The sequence below is a fragment of the Coregonus clupeaformis genome, chromosome 8 (assembly GCF_020615455.1).
Source record: "Coregonus clupeaformis isolate EN_2021a chromosome 8, ASM2061545v1, whole genome shotgun sequence".
NCBI lineage: Eukaryota > Metazoa > Chordata > Actinopteri > Salmoniformes > Salmonidae > Coregonus > Coregonus clupeaformis.
Window position 1 is genome coordinate 44,217,601 of NC_059199.1, and position 12,440 is coordinate 44,230,040.

At 43.8% G+C, this 12,440-nt stretch overlaps 1 protein-coding gene across 5 annotated transcripts in view; it reads right to left on the reverse strand.

Moving 5' to 3' along the window:
• elmo1 (engulfment and cell motility 1 (ced-12 homolog, C. elegans)) overlaps positions 1-12,440 on the reverse strand; it is a 191,106-nt gene that overhangs the window by 127,293 nt on the left and 51,373 nt on the right. Inside the window, exon 1 of one of the 5 annotated variants that reach the window (XM_041883494.2) lies at positions 8,723-8,952. The exons of the other annotated variants lie outside the window; for them this stretch is intronic. The gene's annotated coding sequence lies outside the window, so the exon portion shown is untranslated. Of the gene's footprint in view, positions 1-8,722; positions 8,953-12,440 lie in introns of those variants that run through there. 5 annotated transcript variants of the gene reach the window in all.

Here is a 12,440-nt window from a genome sequence, read left to right on the forward strand (position 1 = left end):
AGGCTACTACACTACTACTACTACTACTACTACTAACTGTCTCTGTCTCAGCAGGCTACTATAGTACTACTACTGACTGTCTCAGCAGGCTACTATAGTACTACTACTACTGACTGTCTCTGTCTCAGCAGGCTACTACAGTACTACTACTACTACTACTACTACTACTGACTGTCTCTGTCTCAGCAGGCTACTACAGTACTACTACTACTACTACTACTACTACTACTACTACTACTGACTGTCTCAGCAGGCTACTATAGTACTACTACTACTACTACTACTACTGACTGTCTCAGCAGGCTCCTATAGTACTACTACTACTGACTGTCTCTGTCTCAGCAGGCTACTACACTACTACTACTACTACTAACTGTCTCTGTCTCAGCAGGCTACTATAGTACTACTACTGACTCTCTCAGCAGGCTACTATAGTACTACTACTACTACTGACTGTCTCTATCTCAGCAGGCTACTACAGTACTACTACTACTACTACTGACTGTCTCAGCAGACTACTACAGTACTACTACTACTACTACTACTACTACTAACTAACTGTCTCTGTCTCAGCAGGCTGCTACAGTACTACTACTACTGACTGTCTCTGTCTCAGCAGGCTACTACACTACTACTACTACTACTACTACTACTACTACTACTACTACTGACTGTCTCAGCAGACTACTACAGTACTACTACTACTACTACTAACTAACTGTCTCTGTCTCAGCAGCCTACTACAGTACTACTACTACTACTACTACTGACTGTCTCTGTCTCAGCAGGCTACTACAGTACTACTACTGACTGTCTCTGTCTCAGAAGGCTACTATAGTACTACTACTACTACTGACTGTCTCAGCATGCTACTATAGTACTCCTACTACTACTGACTGTCTCAGCAGGCTACTACAGTACTACTACTACTACTGACTGTCTCTGTCTCAGCAGGCTACTACTGACTGTCTCTGTCTCAGCAGGCTACTACAGTACTACTACTGACTGTCTCTGTCTCAGAAGGCTACTATAGTACTACTACTACTACTGACTGTCTCAGCATGCTACTATAGTACTCCTACTACTACTGACTGTCTCAGCAGGCTACTACAGTACTACTACTACTACTGACTGTCTCTGTCTCAGCAGGCTACTACAGTACTACTACTGACTGTCTCCGTCTCAGAAGGCTACTATAGTACTACTACTACTACTACTGACTGTCTCTGTCTCAGCAGGCTACTACAGTACTACTACTGACTGTCTCTGTCTCAGCAGGCTACTATAGTACTACTACTACTACTGACTGTCTCAGCAGGCTACTACAGTACTACTACTACTACTACTACTACTACTAACTGTCTCTGTCTCAGCAGGCTACTATACTACTACTACTACTGACTGTATCTGTCTCAGCAGGCTACTATAGTACTACTACTACTACTACTACTGACTGTATCTGTCTCAGCAGGCTACTAGAGTACTACTACTACTACTACTACTACTACTGACTGTCTCTGTCTCAGCAGGTTACTATAGTACTACTACTGACTGTCTCAGCAGGCTACTACAGTACTACTACTACTACTACTACTACTAACTGTCTGTCTCAGCAGGCTACTATAGTACTACTACTACTACTACTACTGACTGTCTCTGTCTCAGCAGGCTACTATAGTACTACTACTACTACTGACTGTCTGTCTCAGAAGGCTACTATACTACTACTACTACTACTACTACTACTACTGACTGTCTCTGTCTCAGCAGGCTACTACAGTACTACTACTGACTGTCTCTGTCTCAGCAGGCTACTACAGTACTACTACTGACTGTCTCTGTCTCAGCAGGCTACTATAGTACTACTACTACTACTACTGACTGTCTCAGCAGGCTACTATAGTACTACTATTACTACTACTACTACTACTGACTGTCTCTGTCTCAGCAGGCTACTACAGTACTACTACTGACTGTCTCTGTCTCAGCAGGCTACTACAGTACTCCTACTACTACTACTACTACTGACTGTCTCAGCAGACTACTACAGTACTACTACTACTAACTAACTGTCTCTGTCTCAGCAGCCTACTACAGTACTACTACTACTACTACTGACTGTCTCTGTCTCAGCAGGCTACTACAGTACTACTACTGACTGTCTCTGTCTCAGCAGGCTACTACAGTACTACTACTACTACTAACTAACTGTCTCTGTCTCAGCAGCCTACTACAGTACTACTACTACTACTACTGACTGTCTCTGTCTCAGCAGGCTACTACAGTACTACTACTGACTGACTCTGTCTCAGCATGCTACTATAGTACTCCTACTACTACTGACTGTCTCAGCAGGCTACTACAGTACTACTACTGACTGTCTCTGTCTCAGCAGGCTACTATAGTACTACTACTACTACTGACTGTCTCAGCAGGCTACTACAGTACTACTACTACTACTACTACTACTAACTGTCTCTGTCTCAGCAGGCTACTATAGTACTACTACTACTGACTGTATCTGTCTCAGCAGGCTACTTTAGTACTACTACTACTACTACTACTGACTGTATCTGTCTCAGCAGGCTACTACAGTACTACTACTACTACTACTACTACTACTACTACTACTAACTGTCTGTCTCAGCAGGCTACTATAGTACTACTACTACTACTGACTGTCTCTGTCTCAGCAGGCTACTACAGTACTACTACTGACTGTCTCTGTCTCAGCAGGCTACTATAGTACTACTACTACTACTACTACTACTACTACTACTGACTGTCTCTGTCTCAGCAGGCTACTATAGTACTACTGACTGTCTCTGTCTCAGCAGGCTACTACAGTAGTACTACTAACTGTCTCCTTCTCAGCAGGCCGCTTTTTTCACAAACATGCCCTTGTTTCTGGTGCAGCAAGCAGGATATCCTGTCAGACGTCTGTGCCAGAGGGCTGACAACAACTCTCACAGCAATTAACAGCACTGGAGTCACTCCGCCGAAATACACGACATGCCTGCTGAGGGGACAGCAATTCTCTAAACTCATGTTGCTAAAACACTAAAACATCTTGTAGACTATACTACTGGTAGTTTTGTAGATGTGTAAGTGAGGGGAGTGATGCAGGGTTTAGATCTAAAAGGGTAAGACTCTAAATTCTAATCTGGACCTCGAAGCCAGATCCACTGTTGATTTGTATTCTTCCCCAGTAATCAAGGACTGCTTTAGACCTGGGACACCAGGTGGGATAATTAATTATCAGGTAGGAGAGAAAAACAGCAGTAATGTGGACCTCAAGGCTTAGATTTGAATATCCCTGCAAACTGTAATAAACAGTGAACACAATCAGTGAAACTAAAAGGGTTCGCCAAAACGCCACTAACAGAGTCATACATAACGTCTGCATCAATCCAAACAGAGGTATGACTAAACAACTATAACCACCACATCTCTATCTAATGAGCAGCACAGACAATTATTTTATTTAATGTTTTGCTTATTGACAACAATTTCTCAGACATTTCTTGAATTGCAACTGTGTGCTGTTTTACTCAGTTTGTTCACAATTCAAACCTCAGTGACGATTGAGAATAACAATCCAATAGCTCAGGAACCCTCTCCTTGAACCCATCAGACATTTCACATTTTCGTTTTAACCCTAAACCAGGGGTGGGAACCCATTCAGGGAACATAACAGAAAACCAGAATGAGGCCTCCCGAGTGGCGCAGCGGTCTAAGGAACTGCATCGCAGTGCTAGCTGTGCCACTAGAGATCCAGGCTCTGTCGCAGCCGGCTGTGACCGGGAGACCCATGGGGCAGCACACAATTGGCCAAGCGTCATCCAGGTTAGGGGAGGGTTTGGCCGGCAGGGATGTTCTTGTCCCATCGTGCACTAGCGACTGCTGTGGCGGGCCGGGCGCAGTGCATGCTGACACGGTCGCCAGGTGTATGGTTTTTAATCCGACACATTGGTGCGGCTGGCTTCTGGGTTAAGCGGGCCTTGTGTCAAGAAGCAGTGTGGCTGGCACCAAATGATTAAAAAGTGTTGATAGAGGACAGGATATACATTACCGTTCAAAAGTTTTGGGTCACTTAGAAATGTCCTTGTTTTCGAAAGAAAAGCAAATTTTTTGTCCATTAAAATAACATCAAATTGATCAGAAATACAGTGTAGACATTGTTAATGTTGTAAATGGCTATTGTAGCTGGAAACGGCTGATTTTTAATGGAATATCTACATAGGCGTACAGAGGCCCATTATCAGCAACCATCAGTCCTGTGTTCCAATGGCACGTTTTGTTTGCTAATCCAAGTTTATCATTTAAAAGGCTAATCATTAAAAAAACATTTTGCAATTATGTTAGCACAGCTGAAAACTGTTGTGCTGATTAAAGAAGCAATAAAACTGGCCTTCTTGAGACTAGTTGAGTATCTGGAGCATCAGCAATTGTGGGTTCGATTACAGGCTCAAAATGGCCAGAAACAAATAACTTTCTTCTGAAACTCGTCAGTCTATTCTTGTTCTGAGAAATTAAGGCTATTCCATGCAAGAAATTGCCAATAAACTGAAGATCTCGTACAACACTGTGTACTACTCCCTTCACAGAACAGCGCAAAATGGCTCTAATCAGAATAGAAAGAGGACTGTGAGGCCCCGGTGCACAACTGAGCAAGAGGACAAATAGATTAGAGTGTCTAGTTTGAGAAACAGATGCCTCACAGGTCCTCAACTGGCAGCTTCATTATATAGTACCCGCAAAACACCAGTATCAACGTCAACAGTGTAGAGGCAACTCCGGGATGCTGACCTTCTAGGCAGAGTTGCAAAGAAAAAGTCCAGTGTCTGTGTTATTTTGCCCATCTTAATATTTTATTTTTATTGGCCAGTCGGAGATATGGCTTTTTCTTTGCAATAAAAAAAAAAAGAAAGACTAAAAAAAGAAATATATTTTACCGAAAATCTTTACCTGTGTGTGTTTAGGCTACCTGCCCCTCCCCCTCTAAGCATAGTCTACTGTAGCTACAGACGTTACAAACGTGATTCAGAAATTAGGGAGAGAGAGATTTTTAATTAGAGAACAATGGATTAACTTTTTCAATGCTAGTTAAGGATACTATAGTCATCACGTTTCACATTGAAATTATGAATTACAAAACTACATATTTTAATTTTAATTCTGGCGCCGCTCTGCACACACAAGCTCGTTAGCTAGCTCTGGTCTAGATCTCAAACTCTAGGCGGCATTATGTGTAACGTAATGGAACTGAGAGTCATGGTCAAGGGCTAGCTCTGGTCCAATGTTAGTTAAGCCAACTCTCTGAAGTTCAAAGACTTTCAAAGTTCCTTCATAGAAGCCGCTCCTCCGCAGGTATAATTCTGTGGGTCTAATTCAGATAATGCATGTCATAACAACAACATGCCCAGCACTTCATGCCCAGCATTCTCCTTACCCGCAAAATTCCAGTCGCATGTCGCACCCTACACTACACTTGTCTGTCCAATGCATGTACATAGCTTGCCCGCTCCATAGCAAGCTGCTCTATCCATTGGTGAAGTAAAAAGTAATCGATTTCAGAGGTTTAAAAAGGAACGGAAAAGAACAATATAAACCGTGACTTTTTTTGGGTTCGAACCGGTTCAGAACTTCCCTTTGCTGGTCGGAAACAGTGGAACGGAACTAAAAGAATAATGGTTCTATTCAGAACTAAACGATTGGAAACTAATTTGGCCTAAACTGACACACCTGATTCAATTAGTCAACTAATCATCAAGTTCTACCTAATTTCTACCAGCATGTGAAATGTGCAACCAGAGGGAAAAAAAACTCTAGACCACCTTTATCCACACACAGAGACGCATACAAAGCTCTCCCTCGCCCTCCATTTGGCAAATCTGACCATAACTCTATCCTCCTGATTCCTGCTTATAAGCAAAAACTAAAGCAGGAAGCACCAGTGACTCGGTTAATAAAAAAGTGGTCAGATGACGCAGATGCTAAGCTACAGGACTGTTTTGCTAGCACAGACTGGAACATGTTCCGGGATTCTTCAGATAGCATTGAGGAGTACACCACATCAGTCACTGGCTTCATCAATAAGTGCATCGATGATGTCGTCCCCACAGTGACCGTACGTACATACACCAACCAGAAGCCATGGATTACAGGAAACATCCGCACTGAGCTAAAGGGTAGAGCTGCCGCTTTCAAGGAGCGGGACTCTAACCCGGACGCTTATAAGAAATCCCGCTATGCCCTCCGACGAACCATCAAACAGGCAAAGAGTCAATACAGGACTAAGATCGAATCGTACTACACCGGCTCTGACGCTCGTCAGATGTGGCAGGGCTTGAAAACTATTACAGACTACAAAGGGAAGCACAGCCGCGAGCTGCCCAGTGACACAAGACTTCCAGACGAGCTAAACCACTTCTATGCTCGCTTCGAGGCAAGCAACACTGAAGCATGCATGAGAGCACCAGCTGTTCCGGATGACTATGTGATCACGCTCTCCGTAGCCGATGTGAGTAAGACTTTTAAGCAGGTCAACATTCACAAGGCCGCAGGGCCAGACGGATTACCAGGACGTGTACTCCGAGCATGTGCTGACCAACTGGCAAGTGTCTTCACTGACATTTTCAACATGTCCCTGACTGAGTCTGTAATACCAACATGTTTCAAGCAGACCACCATAGTCCCCGTGCCCAAGGACTCTAAGATAACCTGCCTAAATGACTACCGACCCGTAGCACTGACGTCTGTAGCCATGAAGTGCTTTGAAAGGCTGGTCATGGCTCACATCAACACCATTATCCCAGAAACCCTAGACCCACTCCAATTTGCATACCGCCCCAACAGATCCACAGATAATGCAATCTCTATTGCACTCCACACTGCCCTTTCCCACCTGGACAAGAGCAACACCTACGTGAGAATGCTATTCATTGACTACAGCTCAGCATTCAACACCACAGTGCCCTCAAAGCTCATCACTAAGCTAAGGATCCTGGGACTAAACACCTCCCTCTGCAACTGGATCCTGGACTTCCTGACGGGCCGCCCCCAGGTGGTAAGGGTAGGTAACAACACTGCCACGCTGATCCTCAACACGGGGGCCCCTCAGGGGTGCGTGCTCAGTCCCCTCCTGTACTCCCTGTTCACCCATGACTGCATGGCCAGGCACAACTCCAACACCATCATTAAGTTTGCCGACGACACAACAGTGGTAGGCCTGATCACCGACAACGATGAGACAGCCTATAGGGAGGAGGTCAGAGACCTGGCCGTGTGGTGCCAGGATAACAACCTCTCCCTCAACGTAACCAAGACAAAGGAGATGATTGTGGACTACAGGAAAAAAAAGAGGACTGAGCACGCCCCCATTCTCATCGACGGGGCTGTAGTGGAACAGGTTGAGAGCTTCAAGTTCCTTGGTGTCCATATCACCAACAAACTATCATGGTCCAAACACACCAAGACAGTCGTGAAGAGGGCACGACAAAGCCTATTCCCCCTCAGGAGACTGAAAAGATTTGGCATGGGTCCTCAGATCCTCAAAAAAGTATACAGCTGCACCATCGAGAGCATCCTGACTGGTTGCATCACCGCCTGGTATGGCAAAAGCTTCCTGCCATCCAGGACCTCTATACCAGGCGGTGTCAGAGGAAGGCCCACAAAAATGTCAAAGACTCCAGCCACCCTAGTCATAGACTGTTCTCTCTGCTACCGCACGGCAAGCGGTACCGGAGTGCCAAGTCTAGGTCCAAAAGACTTCTCAACAGCTTCTACCCCCAAGCCATAAGACTCCTGAACAGCTAATCATGGCTACACTGACTATTTGCACTGCCCCCCCCCCACCCCATCTTTTTACGCTGCTGCTACTCTGTTAATTATTTATGCATAGTCACTTTAACTCTACCCACATGTACATATTACTTCAACTACCTCAACTAGCCGGTGGCCCCGCACATTGACTCTGCACCGGTACCCCCCCTGTATATATATAGCCTCCCTACTGTTATTTTATTTTACTTCTGCTCTTTTTTTCTCAACACTTTTTTGTTTTATTCTACTTTTTTATTAAAATAAATGCACTGTTGGTTAAGGGCTGTAAGTAATCATTTCACTGTAATGTCTGCACCTGTTGTATTCGGCGCATGTGGCCAATAAAATTTGATTTGATTTGATTTGAAGCCTTTGACTAATTAAATCAGGTGTGCCAGTTTAGGGTTAAAACCAAAATGTGAAACGTCTGAGGGGGCCCGAGGAGAGGGTTGGGAAACCCTGCAATAGCTGACCTGTCAGGGCTAACCAGACTATTCTCATTCACCATCTCATCTCTTAACCCTTATGTCTGAACCATAGATGTAGAATGAGTAGAACCTCTCAGTTGGTAGAGCATGGCGCTTGCAACGCCAGGATAGTGGATTTCGATTCCTGGGACCCCCCCATTAGTGTAAAATTTATTTGTATAAAAGATTATGCTAAATGGCATATATTATTATTAAACTAATGGGTTAACTCAGAATGGCGGACCTGGTATTGTGATGTATAGTTATTCTAATTCTATGGTCTGAACCGGGTCTATGCCCAAGGGGTTAGTGGGCACAGAGGGTGAGGAGGGCAGAGAGCCCTAAAATGAGGGCCACACCCTTCGGCCCAATGCATCCCTCTCCAGCCTGAGCAGTGAGTACACAACAAGAAGAGAAGAGAGAGGACTCACCCGGAAACATTGACGACAAGCAGCTAGTGAGTTCAACTTGCTGGTCCTCCCTCCAACACGTCTTCTTTCAAATCCACAACAACAAAACTAAAAAAAAATTACACTAACACTAGCTAGCCATAAATACAAGAAAAATCCTTATGGGTCCAACAGTCACAGAATCAAGGGTTTCAAACTAAACATCACAGTGCCTCGCCTTGGGCACAGAGAAAGAGCAAAAGCAAGAATTAGAGAGAGGTTAACAGAAGGAGGAAGTAGGCGTTTGTCTAGGGAAGAGGAAACAAGTCTGTGGCGACACAGACGGGTAACAAAGCGCCAAAATTCAAAGATAAGACAAACGAATTAGAGAAGTGGAAGGAGACTGAAGGCCTTGCTCACAGGAAGTTACCTCAACCTGAAAAACAATGTGTCACACTCACAGCTATACTTTACAACTACATGTACTGGGCCACATTCAGAATGGCACAACGGTGGGAAATGTTCAGATATAGACATATAGTATATAGAACAAACATGCCTCTGACATGTAGAATAAGGAATCATGACAGCTTTATTCATGACATTTCTATCTGCAACATTCCACAACGTTTGCCTACTGAACGTTACCCTGATGTGGGGTCAACATGGTCTAGTCATAGTCCTGGATAAAACACAGAGCATGAAACCAAAACTTTTCAAGGAGAACTAGATAAACGGAAGAGTGACGTAAGGTATTCAAACCACTTCAAATATGGCCACATCACCAGAGAACTAATTCCTAACACAATGACCAAAATTCCATTCATGTCACTACGATCAAAAATGTGTGTCCTCTCCTGAAAAGCTCATTTACTGTAAATACCAGTCGTCTCAGTCCAACCAATGCTGTGGTTTTAGCTGAGGAAACGATCGTTATTGTTAGAAAGGAAAAGTCAGTCAGAGCTCTGAGCAGAGGGAGCCATGACGATTACCCACCACCACAAGGGCTACGTCCCAAATGTCACCCTATTCCCTATGCAGTGCGCAACTTTTGACAAGGGTCCAGTGCCCTATATAGGGAAAAGGCTGCCATTTGGGACATAGCCAAGCTCTCACTTCCACCTCTGCCTGCCCTCTTGCCTCATTGATGCAATAGACTCCAGGCACAACGCTCATGGTGTTGGTAGAATGAGCCAAACCCTGACAGGATCTTAACATTACAGCCTCAATGAACTAAGTGTTGGGACTGACATGTTAGTTGGGCAGTGTCAGTAAACTCTATGACCAGACCTGGGTTAATAAGTCTGTTTTCTAGCAGATCTTTACCTGGGTTCAGATTCAAAGCTAACTGATGTGGCCCTCTGAGTATATGTCTATACATATCCGGGAAGGCAGAGCGCTGGTCTGGACAAAAGGGGTTGTTAAGGTTATGACTGGATCAAACTGCCGTGATCCACTGTGGTTCTCTGAATGAATAAACCAGGCCCTTCCGGTATTACTACAGCTGGAGCTGTCAAGGACACAGAGACCAGAGAGAGTAGAGAGATGGAGAGAGTGATGGAGGACAGAGAGAGAGAGAGAGAGAGAGCGACAGAGAGAGAGAGAAAAGAGAGAGATGGAGGAAGAGAGAGGAGGAGAGTGGTACGTCAACAAGGTTACAAAGAGAGAGAGGGGGATAGAGAGAGAGAGAAAGAGAGGTGTAGGATAGGTCTAGAGCAGTGGAGGCTCCTCGGAAGAAGGGGAGGACTATTCTCCTCAGTGAATTTCATACAAATTAAAAGTGTAAAACATGAGTTATCCTTTTGAGATAAAACTATACTAAATATAATCACGTCACCAAATAACTGATTAAAAGACACTATTTTGCAATGAAGGTCTACAGTGGCCTCAACAGCACTGTGTAGGGTAGCGACATGGTGTAGCCAGAGGACAGCTAGTTTCCGTCCTCCTCTGGGTACATTGACTTCAATACAAAACCAAGGAGACTCATGGTTCTCACCCCCTTCCATAGACTTACAGAGTAATTATGACAACTTCCGGAGGACGTCCTCCAACCTATCAGAGCTCTTGCAGCATGAACTGACATGTTGTCCACCCAATCAAAGGATCAGAGAATGGATCTAGTACTGAAAGCATAAGCTACAGCTGGCTAGCACCGCAGTGCATAAAATGCGGTGAGTAGTTGACTCAGAAAAAAAGACAATAGTTGAACAGTTTTTAACAAATTCATTTCTTCAAAAATGAAGAAGCAAGAGAGAGAGCGAGAGCTAGCTATATTTTGTTGTATTTTCTTTCTCACTTTTACTTACTTAACTAGCGAATGCAGCTAGCTGGTTTAGCCTACTCAAACACCCGGCTCAAACGAGAGGGATGCTATGTTAGCTAGCTGGCTATCCAACACTGGAACTCTTCCAAGTCAAGGTAAGCTTTTGGTTTTATTAATTTATTGCCACCGGGGTCTGCCGGTGTAACTGCTAAACTGCTTGCTGACTGTACACTGTACTGCGTGATTGTAGCGGCTTTACTAACGCGCTAGTTCAAGTAGCTATGTTGACTATGATGTTAGCTAATATGGTGAAAATGATGTAGGCTGTGTGTAACGGTCAATGGTTATGATGGAAAGGTTTGGTTTGGAAAGTTTTTTTAGCTTGGTCACAGACAGCTGATGTGTTGTATAATATAATATAATATAATAATATAATATAATATAATATATAATATAATAATATAATATGCCATTTAGCAGACGCTTTTATCCAAAGCGACTTACAGTCATGCGTGCATACATTTTGTGTATGGGTGGTCCCGGGGATCGAACCCACTACCTTGGCGTTACAAGCGCCGTGCACTGAAGTCCACAAGCAAAAGGAAAATATGAGGAGGAGATCGCATAGATCCGAGAAGGAATTATTAAATGAGAAAAGTGATCATGTTGTTTTTATGTGGCTGCTATGAAAGTGAACTGTTTTTGCGTGTGATCAGGGGTGTATTCATTCCACCGATTCTGTTGAAAAACTTTTCTTAAACGGAAGCAAATGGAACCAAACGGGGCTAAACATACCTCAATTTGTCTAATAGAAACTCTTGTTTGCAACTGTTGGACTAATGATTACAGCCTATATCAGCTAAACGCAGGCAAGAGTGTGCAAAGGCAGTATTGAATGTGTCACTGTCTGTCATCTTGATTACTCAAATGTTTCTCTAGACCTGTGCTCCTACGTTGTAAACTTTCATTCATAGGCTAGGTTGTAGCAACCTCATGATGGGTATAGGGAAAATGTGAGTATCATGTATGTAGTAGCCTAAACCTATCGATGTTACATTGAGCTTGGTGAATGGAATATGAATGACAAATCATCCAATATGCTGTAATAGAAATAAGGCCATGCTCATTAAAAAAAAGAATTGTCCTCCCTCGTCATAAACGGCACCGACCGCCACTGGTCAAATGGGACATAAGAGCTCAGCTGTTTCACGTCTTTCAAAAAAACATCTAACATTTCACCACAATCTCTCTTCACAGCATTTAACCCCACCACTCTCAGTTTGACATTTACAAATGTTAGCATAAAATTGCCCCAGAAAGAACAGATCACAGGTTGTCAGACAGGCACAGATATCCCAGCTATCAAATGTTGGTTCTCAGAACATTGTGGCAACGTTATTAGTAAAAAGAAAAAATATCCTTTAGGGAACGTCACAGGAATGTTCTGTTAGCTGGGATTGTACTACACCTTATTGGGTCATTTGTCTGTCAGTA